The following is a 19,519-nucleotide window of genomic DNA, read 5'->3' on the forward strand; positions in this document are numbered from 1 at the left end:
CTTTGATCATCAACAACGACGTGGTCCAGGGTGAGACTTTTCTCCTCGGACAGATCTTCGTATTCAGCGGCTTTGCACTGCGGGCCAACTCGCTTGGCCATCTGGAGCAGATTGAAAGCTACGCCCCTGGCCATCAGGTCAGATTTGGAAGTTTGAACTATATGGCTGACGTCCGCGGAGACTTGATCTTCGACGGGTTTGAGCCACAGCCAAGCGCGCCGCACTGTCACGATGGGCATGATCTAGCTCTGCTGCCGGACAGTGCCCTGGAGGCCGCACAAGCGTCCACTCCGACCCCTAGCTCAGAGCCGACTTCGCCGGTCGAGGATGAGTGGCTGGACACCGCCTCGGGGGCTATGATCTCTATGACGATTGAGCCGAACACCATCCCTGTCCTTCGCAAAGCCCGTGACTCCGAGGTGCCGGACTCCTCTCCGGACTCCGAACCTCCTGCGCCCCTGCCAATCAAATCCGATTGGGCGCCAGTTATGGAGTTCACTGCCGTGGACATCTTTCAGCACTCGCCCTTTTGCGACATCCTGAATTCACTAAAGTCTCTCTCTTTATCAGGAGAGCCCTGGCCAGACTATGGTCAGGTAGGTTGGGATGCGGACGGCGAAGAAATTCAATGCCCACCCACCATCCACTTTGTAGCCACTGTCGATGATTTAACCGACATGCTCGACTTTGACTCCGAAGACATCGACAGTATGGACGGCGATGCAGGAGACAACCAAGAACCAGCGCCTACATGGCACTGGAAGGCCACCTCGTCATACAACATATACATGGTGGACATCCCAAAGGATGGGAATGGCGATGGAACAACGGAGGATGACCCCTCCAAGAAACAGCCTAAGCGCCAGCGCCAGCGGCGCCGCTCTAAATCCCGCCACAGCAAAAATGGAGATTCCGGCACCGGAGACAATAACACCCCGGACAGTGCCGAAGACAACCCGCTCCAGTAGGATTCAGCGCAGGAGGATGGGGAAGCCAGCGCTCATGAGAGAGCGGCAGACAGAGAGGTAGAGAACGATAATTATATGCCTCCCACCGAAGACGAGGCAAGCCTCGACGACGACGAATTTGTCGTGCCTGAGGATCCCGTCGAACAAGAGAGTTTCAAACGCAGGCTTATGGCCACGGCAAGCAGCCTCAAGAAAAAGCAGCAACAGCTTAGAGCTGACCAAGACTTGCTAGTCGACAGATGGACTGAAGTCCTTGCGGCCGAAGAGTATGAACTCGAACGCCCCTCCAAGAGCTACCCAAAACGCAGGCTGCTAACTCGATTAGAGGAGGAAGCACCCAAACCTACATCACCAGCGCATGACGCGGCTGACCGGCCACCTCGTGGCCGCGACAGAGAGGCCTCTAGGCCCTCCGCTAAAGCCGCACCCCGGCGTCGCTCAAAAAGTACAAAGCCACGGGGGAGTGCGCCAGACTTGCGAGACATATTGGAGGATAAGGCAAGACAAATAAGATCGATCTACGGATCACGTGGGCACCCCACGATACGTGATGACAACCGTCACGCCGGATACAGCAATTCCGGCCGGGCCGAACACAGCAGACAAAGCTCATTTGAGCTGCGTCGTGATATAGCCCAATACAGAGGCGCCGCACACCCACTATGCTTCACAGACGAAGTAATGGATCATCAAATCCCCGAGGGTTTCAAACCCGTAAACATTGAATCATACGACGGCACAATAGATCCTGCAGTTTGGATCGAGGACTATCTCCTTCACATCCACATGGCCCGCAGTGATGATCTACACGCCATCAAATACCTCCCACTCAAGCTTAAAGGACCAGCTCGACATTGGCTCAACAGCTTGCCAGCAGAATCAATTGGTTGTTGGGAAGACCTGGAAGCCGCATTCCTTGATAACTTCCAGGGCACATATGTGCGACCACCAGACGCTGATGACCTAAGCCACATAATTCAGCAGCCAGATGAATCGGCCAGACAATTCTGGACATGGTTCTTAACCAAGAAAAATCAAATCGTCGACTGCCCAGGTGCAGAGGCGCTTGCAGCCTTCAAACATAACATCCGCGACGAGTGGCTTGCCCGGCACCTAGGACAGGAAAAGCCGAAATCCATGGCAGCCCTCACATCACTCATGACCCGCTTCTGCGCTGGAGAGGATAGCTAGCTAGCTCGCAGTAACAACCTGACCAAAAACCCTGGTAGTTCGGATACCAAGGACAGCAATGGCAGGTCGCGTCGCAATAAGCACAAGCGCCGCACTAACGGCGATAATACTGAAGATACGTCAGTCAATGCCGAATTCAGAGGCTCTAAACCCGTTCAGCGGAAAAAGCCATTCAAAAGAAATACTCAAGGCCCGTCCAATTTGGATAGAATACTCGATAGCTCGTGCCAGATACACGGCACCCCCGAAAAGCCAGCCAATCACACCAACAGGGATTGTTGGGTGTTCAAGCAGGCAGGCAAGTTAACTGCCGAAAAAAGTGACAAGGGACTGCATAGCGATGACAAGCTAGGAGACCCGGCCGCCGGACAATAGAGGACAGAAGGGTTTCCCCCACAAGTGCGGACGGTGAACATGATATACGCAACCCACATACCCAAAAGAGAGCGGAAGCGTGCACTCAGGGACGTATATGCGATGGAGCCAGTCGCCCCAAAGTTCAATCCGTGGTCCTCCTGCCCGATCACTTTTGATCGAAGGGACCACCCCACTAGCATCCGCCATGGCGGATTCGCCGCATTGGTTCTAGACCCAATCGTCGACAGATTTCACCTCACTAGAGTCCTGATGGATGGCGGCAGCAGCCTGAACCTGCTTTATCAGGATACAGTGTGCAAGATGGGCATAGACCCCTCAAGGATTAAACCCACAAAGACGACCTTCAAAGGCGTCATACCAGGTGTAGAGGCCAACTGTACAGGCTCAGTTACACTTGAAGTGGTCTTCGGATCCCCGGATAACTTCCGAAGCGAGGAGTTAATCTTCGACTTAGTCCCGTTCCGCAGCGACTATCATGCACTGCTCGGACGAACTGCATTTGCAAAGTTCAATGCGGTGCCGCACTACGCGTACCTCAAGCTCAAGATGCCAGGCCCTCGAGGAGTCATTACGGTCAATGGAAACACCGAACGCTCTCTCCGAACAGAGGAGCATACAACGGCTCTCGCGGCGGAAGTACAAAGCAGCCTCTTAAGGCAATTCTCGAGTCCGGCTGTTAAGCGGCCGGACACCGTCAAGCGCGCCCGGAGTAACCTACAATAAGACCACCTGGCATGTTCCGAGCACACGTAGCAATACAGCCCCAACCCCAGCCCTCGCGAAATCGTGAGACCAGTACCACGCGTACATAACTACGCTCTGGAGATACCATGGGCATAGGGGTAGGGGTACGACCACGGCATGCCCGGAGAGCGGCTCAACCGCACCAGGGGCTCCCAATTGTGTCATTCTTTTTTTTCTTATTCTCAGGACTCCGTTTTCCAGAAGCCCTGTCCGGTAGTAGAATTGCCGAACGCATCGATGCAAGAGCCAGGGAAGCAGAAAAGCTACGTCGAGTGTCCAGGTGGTCTCTATTACGAGCAGTATACCTATTTTACATACCATCCCGCAGCCTACCCCTGGAGGGGGACATGTTAAATAGTCCCATCCCTTGCTTATGGCACTATTTGTATCGTTCTGCTTTCATTGCAGTATTTTTTGAATAAACAATGCATCACTTTTGCCTATTATTGCATTCCTTTTTCTATCTATATATGTTCACTTATGACATGTTGCATCTGTATGCTTTGGTATGGCCAAATACACTAGGGGCTTAAGTACCCCAAAATATGGTGTTATAAGTCCGAACACTTTAACAAGTGCGGCACCCCGAACTTATAGCATTATATGCATCGGCTCCGAATCATGTCTTGGGTCAATAGTTGGGTTTTCCTGGCTCCCATGTTTTGGTACCTTACGTTTCATTATATCAGCTAAGGTAGTGCTGGGAGAACCACTGCGATTGTGCCCCGGTTGAGCTGGGTTGAGCACCTCAGTGGAGAAAGCTAAAACTGACCGTCATGATAGGGCGAGAGCCGGTCGCTGTTCGAGAGGTTTTTCGAGTCCCTAAAGACTTATGCCGCTTAGAGCGACGAGTCGGCTTTGTCCGGCCCAGGCGTGGATAGAGCCCCGAATTCGGTCTTCCGAACACTAGGGGCTTCCCCGAAATTTAAAATTATAGAATTCTATGGCTAAGTGGGAGTGTTCAAGCATTATAAGGCCGGTTGCCTCGTTCGTTGTGTTGAGAGCCTCCCTCGAAGGACCCAAAAATGGGAACAAGAGCGCTCAAGTTTATCCCGAACACCCCAGCACTCCTGGCATGGGGGCTAAAGCCAACGACTTGCCATCTCTCAAATTTGATAAACGGCCGCACAGAAGGTAATATTTTAAATTAACAAGCGTTGCTTAGCGCATATGAACAAAGTTTTCAGCGTACAGGATAACAAACGCGAGTCTACTAAAAATTACATCTTTGGAGCACTCACCCGCTATAAGGCGGGCACCCTTCAGGACACCCTTATAGTACATCTCGGGCGTGCGATACTCCTTGCCCGGCGGTGGCGCGTCCGTCACAAGCTTCTCGGCGTCCATCTTGCCCCAGTGCACTTTAGCGTAGGCAAGGGCCCGACGGGCACCTTCAATGCAGACGGAACGCTTGATGACTTCAATCCATGGACAGGCGTCCACCAGCCGCCGCACCAGACCGAAGTAGATCCCAGGCATGGCTTCTTTAGGACACAAACGAAATATGAGGCCCTTCATGGCCTATTCGGCCACCTTGTGGAGCTCGACCAGCTGCTTCAGCTGGTCGCTCAGGGGCACCGGATGTCCGGCCTCAGCATATTGAGACCAGAACACCTTTTCCGTCGAGCTCCCCTCCTCGGCTCGGTAGATCTGTGAACGCTCCTGGAGAGCTCCGAATTCGGGTAAGTAACAGATAATTCACTTTTACATGCTTGCTTTGCATGAAGAATGCCTTACCCGCCGCTATATTTTTATCGCCTCAATCTCCTGGAGGGCCTTCTGGGCTTCAGCCTTAGCGGCTTTGGCACTCTCAAGAGCCAAGGCAAGCTCGGACTCTCGAGTCTTCGACTCACGCTCCAAACTCTTGTGTTTTTTCATGAAAGCCTGGAGCTCTTGCCGCACCTCCGCCACCCGCGCCTCCTATTTCTCTCGCTCAGTGCACTCCGCGGCCGCACTTTTTTCGGCCTTGGACACCGCCTCCTTCAGGGTCGCCACCTCGTTCGTGGCCCCTTCAATACTCACGTTATTCCTGTCATTTTTTGCAACCAAATCCTTTCTATAAGGTATTACTTTAATAAGGTATTACTTACCTTCCTTGTCCTCGAGCTGCTTCTTGGCACGGCCGAGCTCGTTCTCGGACCGCTCGAGGCTCTGCTTCAATACATTGACCTCCGCAGTCAGTGCGGCAGAGGTCAGCAGCGCAACCTGCATTCCCATATTGACATGCTCATGTTAGACTCCTGCGTATATCTTTTTAGATCCTCAGTTCGGCTTTTCTTTCCGAACACCAAACTGAGCATCAGGGGTTACTGTCTATGCGGTACTATTTTTACATATCTTAATTACATACCTCAAAGCCTGTTAGAAGGCTGGTATAGGCTTCAGTCAGCCCGCTCTTGGCGGACTGAACTTTCTGGATCACTGCACTCATAACAGTGCGGTGCTCCTCGTCGATGGAGGCGCCGTTAAGCGCCTCCAGGAAGTTATCTGGTGCCTCCGGTTGGATGGAGGCCGCCGACGTCGCAGTCTTTCCCTTCTTACGAAGGGCCCGCCTGCCGGACTTCGGAATCACTGTAGGTTCTGGTATGGAGTCCGGCACAGGGCCGGACTGAGAGCCCTCTGGGGTTTTGCCCTCTTTGCGCCCGGAGTCCGGGAGGTCACCTTGCGGTGCCTCCAGGACCACCTCCTCCTGGTTGGGCCCCTTTTGGGACTCCACCACGGCGTCATCTGCGTCACGGGGGGAGGAGGCGGTCGGAAGTGAAGTGCTATTCACATCCGACGAATCCAGGGAGCCGCTCGACGAAGCGGGGAGCTCATCCTTGGGCGGGCTACATGGTTATATTCGGCGTTAGAAGACACTACACGACAAAGGAAAAATCATGAGTTATTCTGGAATCCGGACACTTACGATCTCGCCAGGGGCTTGGCCCTCGAGGGCCAATCCTCTTCTCCGTCATCAGAGTTGGTGGAAAAGTCCGGAGGAAGGGTCCTTCCCTTCTTGGACCCTCCGGCCTCCCCAGTTGAGGAGGCCTTCCTTTTCTTCTCTCCCCCCATAGGGGGAGAAGCCTCCTTTTTCTCCTCCTCGTCTTCGCGGGAGGAGTCCGCCTCGGAGTCATCGGACGATGAGCCCGATAACACCTGATGCCGGGAACTCTTTCGGGTTCCCGTGGCCTTCTTCTTGGCCTTCTTGTCCGGCACCACATGAGGTGCCGGAACCCGCATCCTCGTCAATCGGGCGTCCGCTGGGTCTTCTGGTAAGGGAGCTGGACAGTTAACCTGCTCGGACTTCTTCTGCCAGGCCTGTCAAAGGTAAGGGAGTTTAGATCCCGCATGGAGTCAAACTAGGAAAAACAAGTGTCCCGTAAAGGGTAAAATAGCTTACCTCGCCGGCTTGACACTGCGAGCTGAATCCGCGATCTTCGGTAGCGGATGCGGGAGCCTCGGCGCCCTTGAACAGCACCTTCCAGGCGTCTTCGTACGTAGTGTCGAAGAGCCTGCTCAAGGTCTGGTGCTGTGCCGGATCAAACTCCCACAAGTTGAAAGCCCGTTGTTGGCACAGGAGAATCCGGTGGATGAGCATGACCTGGACTGCGTTGACGAGCTTGATCTTCTTGTTCACAAGGTTTTGGACGCAGGTTTGGAGTCCGGTCAGCTCTTCCAAATCACCCCATGCCAGGCCCTTCTCTTTCCAGGAGGTGAGCCGTGTGGGGATGCCAGATCTGAATTCGGGGGCCGCTGCCCATTCAGGGTCACGCGGCTCGGTCATGTAGAACCACCCCGATTGCCACCCTTTGATGGTTTCCACGAAGGCGCCCTCGAGCCATATGACGTTGGGCATCTTGCCCACCATGGCGCCTCTGCACTCCGCCTGCTGGCCGCCCACTACCTTCGGCTTGACATTGAAGGTCTTCAGCCATAAGCCGATGTGGGGTTTGATGCGGAGGAAGGCCTCACACACAACGATAAATGCTGAGATGTTGAGGATGAAATTTGGGGCTAGATCGTGGAAATCCAGGCCGTAGTAGAACATGAGCCCCCGGACAACTGGGTGGAGTGGGAAGCCCAGTCCGCGGAGGAAATGGGGAAGGAACACCACCCTCTCATGGGGCCTGGGGGTGGGGACGAACTGCCCCTCATCTGGAAGCCGGTGCGCAATGTCGTTGTGCAGGTATCTGGCTTTCCTCAACTTTTTGATGTGCCCCTCCTTGACGGAGGAGGCCATCCACTTGCCTCCCGCTCCGTACATGGCTGGGGAAGGTTGAGGCGAGATGTGCGGACTTGGGCGCTGGAGCTCGAGTACGCGGAAATGGATAAGCAAAGAAGGAAGAAGGCGTAGGTAAAAAAGTGGATCCTTATCCCCTTATATGGACGGACGAAACTATGCGTCCCCACCAGCCTGGTAAAACTCGCTTATCTTCCAAGCGTCGTCATCAATGGCGCAGTTGGGCTACCCACGCCCGTATTGATGAGAATCCCGGAATAAGGGGACACGATCTCTGCTTTGACAAGACGTGCCAAGGAAACCGCTTCACTAAACGCGCTGAGGTGGAACAGTAAAAACGATTCGAATAAAGGCCTGGCCGTGGTGTGATGTCACGCCACGGAATACGTCAGCAGATTGAACTTGTGTAAATGTTATTCTCTCTACGATGGTATGTGGAACTTATTTTGCAGAGCCGGACACTATCCTTGTGTTCAAAATCTTCTATGAAGTATTCGGAGGAGGAACCCGCCTTGCAATGCCGAAGACAATATGCGCGCCGGACTCGTCGTCATTGAAGCCTGGTTCAGGGGCTACTGAGGGAGTCCTAGATTAGGCGGTGTCTGGATGGCCGGACTATCACCGTTGGCCGGACTCCTAGACTATGAAGATACAAGATTGAAGACTCCGTCCCATGTCCGGATGGGACTTTCCTTGGCGTGAAAGGCAAGCTTGGCAATACGGATATGTAGATCTCCTACCATTGTAACCGACTCTGTGTAACCCTAGCCCTCTCCAGTGTCTATATAAACCGGAGGGTTTTAGTCCGTAGGACCAACAACAATCATACCATAGGCTAGCTTCTAGGGTTTAGCCTCTCTGATCTCGTGGTAGATCTACTCTTGTACTACCCATATCATAAATATTAATCAAGCAGGAGTAGGGTTTTACCTCCACCGAGAGGGCCCAAACCTGGGTAAAAACATCGTGTCCCTTGTCTCCTGTTACCATCCGCCTAGACGGACAGTTCGGGACCCCCTACCCGAGATCCGCCGGTTTTGACACTGACACTGACTGTGCAGTGTAGGTGCCCTTGGAACTCCACTTCCAGAGGAGATGATCTGGCTCGGCGGAGAGTGTCATGTGCTTGATCATGTGCCAAAGTTGCATGTACTCGCCGATCTCCTGAATCCCAATGGTGCCCTGTATGTCGCTGATACGGCCATTTTGCATCATGATTTTATATCAATATCTATTGCATTATGGGCTGTTATTACACATTATGTCACAATACTTATGCCTATTCTCTCTTATTTTACAAGGTTTACATGAAGAGGGAGAATGCCGGCAGCTGGAATTCTGGCTGGAAAAGGAGCAAATATTAGAGACCTATTCTGCACAACTCCAAAAGTCCTAAAACTCCACGAAAGTTATTTTCAGAATATATAAAAAATACTGAGCGGAAGAAATACCAGAGGGGGGCCACCCACCAGGTACGAGGGTGGGGGGCACGCCCTACCCCCCTGGGCACGCCCCCTGCCTCGTGGGCCCCCTGGTGGCCCTTCGGTGCCCATCTTCTGCTATATGAAGTCTTTCGTCCAAAGAAAAATCAGAAGCAAGATTTCGGGACGAGACTCCGCTGCCATGAGGCAAAACCTTGGCGGAACCAATCTAGCGCTCTGGCAGAGCTGTTCTGCCGGGGACACTTCCCTTCGGGAGGGGGAAATTGCTACGTCTTGAGCTTGCATTGGTTTTCCTTGAAGAGGAAAGGGTGATGCAGCAATAATAGTGTAACTATTTCCCTCAGTTTTTGAGAACCAAGGTATCAATCCAGTAGGAGGCTCCTCAAAAGTCCCACGCACCTACACAAACAAATAAAGAACTCACAACCAACGCAATAAAGGGGTTGTCAATCCCTTCACGGCCACTTGCGAAAGTGAGATCTAATAAAGATAGTATGATAAGATAAATATATTTTTGGTATTTTATAATATAGATGCAAAAAGTAAAGATGCAAATAAAAGTAGATTGGAAGAAAATATGATAAGAGATAGACCCGGGGGCCATATGTTTCACTAGTGGCTTCTCTCAAGATAGCATAAGTATTACGGTGGGTGAACAAATTACTGTCGAGCAATTGATAGAAAAGCGAATAATTATGAGATTATCTAGGCATGATCATGTATATAGGCATCACGTCCGTGACAAGTAGACCGACTCCTGCCTGCATCTACTACTATTACTCCACACATTGACCAACTCCTGCCTGCATCTACAATATTAAGTTCATAAGAACAGAGTAACACATTAAGCAAGATGACATGATGTAGAGGGATATACTCAAGCAATATGATATAAACCCCATTTGTTATCCTCGATGGCAACAATACAATATGTGCCTTGCAACCCTTTCTGTCACTGGGTAAGGACACCGCAAGATTGAACCCAAAGCTAAGCACTTCTCCCATGGCAAGAAAGATCAATCTAGTAGGCCAAACCAAACTGATAATTCGAAGAGATTTGCAAAGATAACTCAATCATACATAAAAGAATTCAGAAAAGATTCAAATATTGTTCATAGATAAACTTGATCATAAACCCACAATTCATCGGATCTCGACAAAAACACTGCAAAAAGAGTTTACATCGAATAGATCTCCACAGGAGAGGGGGAGAACATTGTATTGAGATCCAAAAAGAGAGAAGAAGCCATCTAGCTAATAACTATGGACGCGAAGGTCTGTGGTAAACTACTCACAACTCATCGGAGGGGCAAGGATGTTGATGTAGAAGCCCTCCATAGTCGATTTCCCCTCCGGCAGAACGCCGACGAAGGCTCCAAGATGGGATCTCGCGGATACAGAAGGTTACGGCGGTGGAAATTGTGTTTCAGTTGCTCCCTGGATGTTTTCGGGGTACGTAGGCTTATATAGGAGGAAGAAGTATGTCGGTGGATGCCCGAGGGGCCCACGAGACAGGGGGCACGCCCTATAGGGGGGGGGGGCGCCCTCCTATCTCGCGGAAGCTTCGGCTGCTTCTGGACTTGCACTCCAAGTCCTCTGGATCACGTTAGTTCCAAAAATCACGCTCCTGAAGGTTTCATTCCGTTTGGACTCCGTTTGATATTCCTTTTCTTCAAAATACTGAAATAGGCAAAAAAACAACAATACGGGTTGGGCCTCCGGTTAGTAGGTTAGTCCCAAAAATGATATAGATGTGTAAAATAAAGCCCATAAACATCCAAAAGGGGTAACATAATAGCATGGAACAATCAAAAATTATAGATACGTTGGAGACGTATCAAGCATCCCCAAGCTTAATTCCTGATCGTCCTCGAGTAGGTAAATGATAAAAAAGAAATTTTTGATGTGGAATGCTACCTAGCATAATTCTCAATGTTATTTTCTTTATTGTAGCATGAATGTTCAGATCCAAATGATACAAAATAAAAGTTCATATTAACATGAAAACGGTGATACTTCAAGCATACTAATCAAAGTAATCATGTCTTCTCAAAATAACATGGCTAAAGAAAGTTATCCCTACAAAATCATATAGCCTCGCTGTTGCTCTATCTTCATCACACAAAGTATTAATCATGCACAACCCCGATGACAAGCCAAGCAATTGTTTCATACTTTAATAATCTCAAACTCTTTCAACTGTCACGCAATACATGAGCGTGAGCCATGGACATAGCACTATATGTGGAATAGAATGGTGGTTATGGAAAAGACAAAAAAGGAGAAGATAGTCTCACATTAACTAGGCGTATCAACGGGCTATGTGAGTGAGTAGGGATTGCCATGCAACGGATGCCCTAGAGCTATAAATATATGAAAGCTCAACAAAAGAAACTAAGTTGGTGTGCATCCAACTCGCTTGCTCACTAAGACCTAGGGCATTTTGAGGAAGCCCATCATTGGAATATACAAGCCAAGTTCTATAATGAAAAAATTCCCACTAGTATATGAAAGTGACAACATATGAGACTCTATATCATGAAGATCATGGTGCTACTTTGAAGCACAAGTGTGGAAAAAGAGATAGTAGCATTGTCCCTTCTCTCTTTTTCTCTCATTTTTTTCTTTTTCTCATTTTTTCCTTTTTCTCATTTTTTTCTTTTCCCTTTTTTTCATTGGCCTTCCTTTTTTTCTTTTGGCCTTTCTCTTTTTTTTCTTTTTTTCTTTTTGTAAAGTCCGAAGTCTCATCCCGACTTGTGGGGGAATCATAGTCTTCATCATCCTTTCCTCACTAGGACAATGCTCTAATAATGAAGATCATCACACTTTTATGGATTTACAGCTCAAGAATTATAACTCAAAGCTAGAACAATATATGACTCTATATGAATGCCTTCGGCGGTGTACCGGGATATGCAATGAATCAAGAGCGACATGTATGAAAATTATGAAGGTGGCCTTGCCACAAATACAATGTCAACTACATGATCATGCAAAGAGCAATATGACAAAAGTAATGTGTGGGGACCCCGCCTCATAAGTCGAGATCACCGAATGCACGTATACAGTGATCCAAGAGATCAATGCTCACTGAACACATAGAAGCTGAATAACAAGAGTCCTACATCCATACATACCGTTTTACACAAGTAGGACCATTATGGTCAAGTCTTGAGTGTATCATCGCAGCGGAAATCTTCGTCGATAACTTGGACCCATGCCATCTGCCTTAACCCTACATGCATTCTGACTGGGAAGCGTCCTAGCTCGCATGTTTGTGACCGAAGTGTTCTTCATCATATCCTGTTCTTTCATGCCTGGCCAATAAAATAACCAGTGGCAAGCCAATGAGTACTTTGAATGTACTCGCAAGCAACCCATGTTTTGGTTCAAGATACAACAATGCATGATATAGGTAAATTTTTGCAGAAGCTAGTTTTGAGTGCAATGACATGTTCAACAACTTGTAGGACATGCATCTGGAGAATTCAAGTAACCATGAGGACAGGTTACATATATCAACATAAATAGAGTGGGCACCAACCCAACTCAATCATGTCAAGTCCTCTGACTTGACCCAAGTAGTTTTATCAACTCACACACACGGTTGTAAAACCCTGGACATAGTTTAAGTAGCACCGCCCAACTGTCCTTGACCGTGGACACGGCTATTCGAATAGTTTTACACTCTGCAGAGGTTGCACACTGTACCCACAAGATCCGGGGAACTTCCGTGTCATCCACGACCCACGATACCTCAAGTACCCGGGGTAAGCACCCGCTCACTACCTTTCCCTAGACGACACTAACATGGAGTCCACTCGATTGGTAGTAACCCCCGTGCCCAACACATAACATTTTCGTGGAGCCACGCTCCATAATCATCTCACATCACAAGCACGGGGTACCAACGGTGTGTCCGGTGCCCCATAAAAATGTTCTTGGCCGCCCTACCTGGCACGACCCCATCCCAAGAGAGTGCACCAACAACTCTCCCATCACTAGTAATGCGGGCTCCAAGCTAGTATCGGTCTAGGTAATCAATAATGCCCTTTCCCATATAAGGGTAGAGTGGTTGCGCATGTAAGGCTGGGACAGTCATCAAATCTTAAATCTAATCCGTTTTCAAAAACAACACACACACTTGCCTCGGTACACCACTTCATCATCAAGTGGTTACCCATCTCATCATCTCCCTCGGGCATAAGTGGCACCCGACGGGGTTTTCGAAAAGTCTTTTGAAAATGCTTTGCCTCCTTCACCATCCATAAACCCGTCCCTTTTTGCGTAGCACTACTTTTGCATCCTATCTACTCCCACCGTCATAACCCTCATAAGAAGGTAGGGTCATGCACAATGCAAGTATCAACGAGGAAGTACGGTGGCATACCATCAAAGTGGATACCACCTCATTATGATTCCGTTGCAACAACAATATGGTGCTATATGACATGCATAAAAAGGGTTTCATAGACATGGTCAAAGGGCTGCTTGCCTGGTTCCTCAGAGTCTTCAAGTCTTCTGGTCCTTCTCCAAGTACTCCATCTACTTCGTCAACTAACGTCGGAAACAATCATAATAAGCAACACAACAAGGCAAAAATAAAAGTGCTCTAAAAATGTGAGTTGGACTTTTCTAGGATACCTCTGGTCATATGAGGAATGACCAAAGTGGTTTCATTAGGATTTGATCAATGGACATCTCTGAACATTTCAATATGATGGAGTCAAGGGATTAAATGGATTTGCAAGAAGTGTACAGAAACATTATTTTCAAAAATGAGCAGAGGCACCCATTTGACAAAGCATGATTTTAGAAGCACCTAGGAGTTGGTTTCCCTGGATTTGGAGTTCAAATGAATATCCTATGATTTTGCAAAGTTGGCCATACATGAAGAAATAGACCATTATTTGAGGTGATACATAAAGTATTAGTAAAAATGTTCAAAAACTAAGTTTTGAACTTATAGACATCTAGGAGTTTCAACCATGGACTTTGGATCAAAAATGGGCTCTCTGTGATTTTCTAAAGTTCATCACAGAAATAGGAAAGATAGCATTTGATAAATATTTGTGAAGAAAAGGTCTCTGGAAAAAGGTGCAAATAGCACCATGTGATAGACCATGAATTTATGAACTACTAAAAATTTGAATCATCAAATTTGGAGCTATGTTGATTTATTTATGGATTTTTGAAGTTGACTGGAAAAAGAAAAAGACAAAGGATTTACCGAAACGGACTGGATCTGGGCGGCGGCGGCGCGCACTGGGCGAGGTTTAGCAGTAGGGCGCCACTGGGCCGGCCCAGTGGCTCGGCCGCACGCGCGCAAGGGCCACGTCGGAGGCGGATTTCTCCCAGCCCGCCTCCACTTGCCAGCGTGGCCTGGAGGCTGGGCCACTGACAAGCGGGGCCCGCCTGCAGGTCCATCTCCAACCTCCTGCGCGGCATGACGGGAGACAGAGGGAGCGAGGCCGGACGGCGCCGGCGCTCTTCCCGGCGACTCCGGCCGTCCCCGGCGACGTTCGGCATACCGACGGACTCGGGAGGCCGAGCCGCACCCATCCATGGGCCTCACGCAGGCTGGGGAGGACCGCGACAATGGTGGCCTTGACACCAGCGGACGGGGCTTTGGGGGGGGGGAAGATGGATGTGGCACCATGGGGCACCAGAGCAGGAGAAAAGGAGGGGGAGAGCTCCGCCGGTCATCTGCAGTTCTACTGGTGGCCAAAGGAGGGGCGGGGAGGCCCTGGTTTGCCGGAGCCGAGTGGAGGCCGACGGCAACCATGGCGGCGATGGAGAGGCAAGGAGAGCATGAGGGGGATAGAGAGCTTGTCCAGGAGGTTGCTGGGGGAGAGATAGAGCCAAAGGAGTAGAGAGGGGGCTCGGGGGTGGTCTTAAGTAGCCGACCCGTGGCTTACCGTGGACGCGGCGCATGGGTGGCCGTGGTAACGGCTCGGGCGGCAAGGGGAGAGAGCGAGGGGTTGTCTGCGGTGCTCGTGGGGGTGGAGTAGGGCACCAGGAAGAGAGAGAAGGCGCGGGGACGGGTCAGAGGCATCGCGTGTGTGAGGCTGCCCATTAGAGCCCTCGGGCGGCCGGTGCACGTGCGAGAGGAGGCAGCAGGAGGAAGAGAGAGGAGGGGGCCAGCTTGGTGGCGTGTTGTGGACGTCGAGGCACCTCGACTGGCGCGAGGGGGAGGCTCGAGGTGGACGGGAGCGCCGTGTCAACGGTCGGGAGCACGGTAGCATTCTCCAGAGCGCGTCTTTGGCCGGCATGCGCGGCTTTTCCGCGCGCACTCGCGTGTCCACTTGTGTCTGGGGTCTGAAGGGGGAATAAACAAGAGGGTTGCAGGCTTTGGATGCTCTGGAACTTTCCAGGAGTGAGAGAGAGATGAGAAAGGGAGGAAAAAGTGGCTGTCCAGAGAAGAAAAATGGATCCCTTCCCCCCTTCATCATTGCCTCTCGGGCAGGTAAGCACACCAGAGGTAGAGGGGGACTAGGAGGGGCTGTGGTAAAAAGGATAACTCTTGGAGATTAGTGGAAGAGGTCGAAAATGGCATTTTGGTAAAGTGGCAGAAGGTGTTTGATATTGGTTTGGGCAAGTAGATGATCTCCATTTTTCATGAGGCTTGACAGGGTAAAATGGTATGAGAAAATAAGAGGTACCACCAAGATTGAGTCCATTTGGGAAAAGTTGCCAATGCAACTTTTGTAAACCCTAGAAATCAGCAGAAATGGACTTTCCAATATTTAGTCATGCAAATCTGTTCTCCTTGATGCACCACTTGGTTTAGTGTCATCATTTGAGGATATAAACATGTCCACAAAATTTAAGATCAAAAGGAGAAAGTTGCCAATGTAGAGTTGCTCAAACTTGGTTCTAGACAGGAATGGTTTTGGGGCACTTTGATCAAGTTAACTTGTTCTCCAACTTGTTCCATTTGGTCTAGATGAATTATTAGACCATTTGAGCATGTTCACCAGATTTGAGAGCATTTGGATATGTTTGGCAATGTAAAGTTGCTCAGACTTCAAAATGGACAGAAATGGTTTTGAGGGGATTTCATGGAGTTATACTATTCTCCATGACATGATACTTGTCAAGATCATCAAACATGTCATATGTGACACTATAGAATTTTCTTGGAAGTTTTGGAGAATATTTCCCTTGTAAATATTTCAAAAGCTTGAAATATCCAGAAAGGGTTTTTGAGGGATTTGACCAATATTTTGAACATGACCATGTGTTGAAACTCTTATATATGGACAATATATGTCCACTGAGTTTCTCTAGGTTTTTGTCAAATATTTTTGAAACAATAAAATAATTTTTCCCTATTAAAGACCATTTCTGGCCTTAAGAAAAAGCTTTTAAATAAAATAGGAAAATAACTTTTAAAATTATATTTTTGTGGTTTCTGGGTATCCTATATCTAATAGGAGTCAAATATATTTTTGGAAAGATTTTTGCTGCCCTTAATTAAGTACTTGCAGTGCAAACCTCAATTCAGGGGGTTTTGGAAAACTAATTTTTAAAAATACTATTTGGCCAAATTATTTTTGTAAGAAATTATTTTTATGTCCTATACACATGGCATGATCATTGGTCAAGAGTTTGGAGCAAGGAGATGAAGTATAGAGTTGGAGGATTTATTTGATTTTTAGAGCACTTGCAAACAACAGACAGAAACCAATCAAGGCAAGGTCCAAAACACTCAAAAGTTTTTGTCAAACCACATTTTATCATGATTTATCATCTTAAGTGTTGAGCCATGAAAATCAGGGTGTGACAGACCTACCCCCCTTACAAGAATCTCGTCCCCGAGATTCCCAAACTAGGCGCGGAAAGGGATACAGAAACTTGGATCTTGGGTAGTCTTCAAGTCCTCATGTTGCTTCTGCTTCCGTGTAGTGCTCCATTGAGCTTGAAGTACTTGATGATGTGGCTTCATGTATGACACTCTCCTTGATCCAGGTTGCTAATGGGTAGCTCGCGGTAGGTTAGATCGGGCTAGGGGTCGATGGCTCGGTGGTTAATGCCCTCGTAGAGATCGAGCAAGTTAGGAAGTTGGAAACACTTCCGGGGTTGTGATGCATGGAAAGCATTGTGCACATCAGGTAGCTCAGGTGGTAACTCTAGCTGGTAGCCGTCTACTCTTCGTCTTGAAGTGACCTCAGAGGGGGTTGTTAAATCTTGGAGTGATCTCGAAGGGGGCCGATGAATCTTGGTGCGGGTCTCCTTGTCATGGAAATGCTTGGTTCCTTAGAGAGAAGTGGCCCGTAGATACACCTGGTCTTCGACGCGGAGGTTTACTTCTTGACGATGGTGGTGGGTGTAGTTCTTCCTCCTTGGCATGGCGGTCTTCAAATGTTCCTTGACTAGCTGAACAGCTCTTCTTCCGTCTTCGGGTGGACAGGTAGGTCACCGAATGGTGATGACAACTATCTTGTCTAAGAACTCCATGAAGACTTTGTTCACGGGGTACATAAAGTAGGCTGGGGAATTAGTGGTGGTCGTGTTGAGTGTGGGCCAAGGTGGTTCTAGATCTAGTGTCAAGGCCCTAAGGTCCTGATCCGACCATGTTGTAGCTTGGTAGGGCTTAAGGGTTTCAAGGATTCTAGTGTGCGAGTGAACATTTATCATCTTATCTTTAAGCACGGTTTCTGAGATGCCAATAGTCTATCTAGTCCTTTAAACAAATCACATCATATCACTGATAGCATCATTTCGTATAGGTCAACTCCAATCATCACTCATGTGATTCATATCCTCATGGCTCCCGGGAGGAGGTCTAACAAAATCATATATGTCTACAATCCCCAAACTCATATGTATGTCTACCCCTAAAAATCCATGGGTAGAACATATAAGCTGCTAAGCTTGAACGTGACAATCCAAGTGCTCAGCCTGTTCTTCCAAGGTCTAAGATAAAGCATCTCTATCCTAAGGAAACATGTTGTAAGCCACTCCAAGATCTTGTTTCCTTCCTATGAATCAACTCCAACAACCCATTAACTACACCAATCATTACATGATCCAGTAGTTCTTCAAATCCAATCTCTATGGTGTTCCACACGATCTTCTAATATCCTATAATCCACAAATACTGGGAAAGCTACCTTACTATAGTCAGTCCACCAATTTCCATTATCATGATCAAGTAAACTCCAAGGTCAAGCTTATATAGAACCCTAAATAAACTCCGACAATTAGTCCAATCTCCTAGTTTATCGTCCACCGAGAAACATGGTATCATAATTGAGATCATCAGTATAAATCCAATTTAATACGAACCATGTAGACTTACTCAACATCTAGACTCCATTAGGTTCACCTATTTAAATTCAAATATTGTGTCCAACGTGAATTTCCACACTTTCCCCCAAGTCATTATCGTAATATCAACTATCACCTATCAATATCCCCTGCCTAAGACAAATCCAAATACTTCCAAGAATTTCAGCTTGCGATCATAATTGTCCTATTAAATCCAATTTACTTAGGGGTAATGAAAGCTATGCTAATCTATACTCATGATCCCACCAAGTTCATCTACCAACAAGGTAGCCTTATAATCCACCAAAGAGTCTCAGATAATTCCTCATTGTTATTGATATAAACTCACCAAGTCATTTGTCCTCTGATCCTATATCCTTAAATTGGTCTTCCCTATGGCATCGTCAGTTTTGGTGCTATCTTAGGAAGATAATGTGCTCGTTCACTATGTCCACTAGTTCCATAATGAACCCAGTGACAAGCAAGGTTACGGAGGCTTAACATGTTCTCTTGCAATTCTGTGAGTTAAGAACATGGTTAAGGATTCGAGCTGGGGTATCTTAGGAAGTCTCGAAGGGTCTAGGAATGGGTTTCTAATCTTGAGGGGCAACCATAACTCTAAGGGGCTGCATTTGGTCGAGGAGGTTGTAGCAAAAGTCTTCAGTGCTGGTTGGTTGCCAAAGTAGAATCCTTGGTGTATCTTGTCTTGCTAGCCTTCAGTTGAGGAGAGAGATGAGAGGGAGAGGTAGCATAGAGGAGGGGAATGCCTAAAGGGGGTTCTATAGTGCTAGTGCAACAAACTGGTGCAAAGAGGGCCAAACAAAAGAAACAAGGTGAGGAAGGTGATATAGTCTCATGCTTGTCACCTAGGGAAAAAGTGCGACCTATATCAAAACAAAAACAAACAAAAACAAGCAACACACAATCATGGTTTTATTCGAACTATCATACGGACTCGACTGCGCATAGGGGGTACACGACTCATCCTACCCTAGGGGTTCTCGGACTCGGTAGTCGTGCCTTGTGCCTCATGCAGTCTTCTGAGTTTTCCTCAGGTGTTGCTACGTCTCTTGTAGTTGTTCGATGAAACAATCCGGGTTGAGCCTGAAGATTCTTCAACAACTTCTCGCCTGTTGAAGTGATGGGGTGAAGGTGGCTCCTCGTAACTGGCATTGACTTGGTCTTCTATTGTCTTCTTAATCACGACGATCCCTTTTTGTCTTCTAAGCCGTCGATGGTATCAGGTAGGTAATCCTTTATGCAATGACATTATCAAGGCATAATAGAGGTCCATCATGTCG

This window comes from Triticum aestivum, chromosome 7B, assembly GCF_018294505.1.
Source record: "Triticum aestivum cultivar Chinese Spring chromosome 7B, IWGSC CS RefSeq v2.1, whole genome shotgun sequence".
Taxonomy (NCBI): Eukaryota; Viridiplantae; Streptophyta; class Magnoliopsida; order Poales; family Poaceae; genus Triticum; species Triticum aestivum.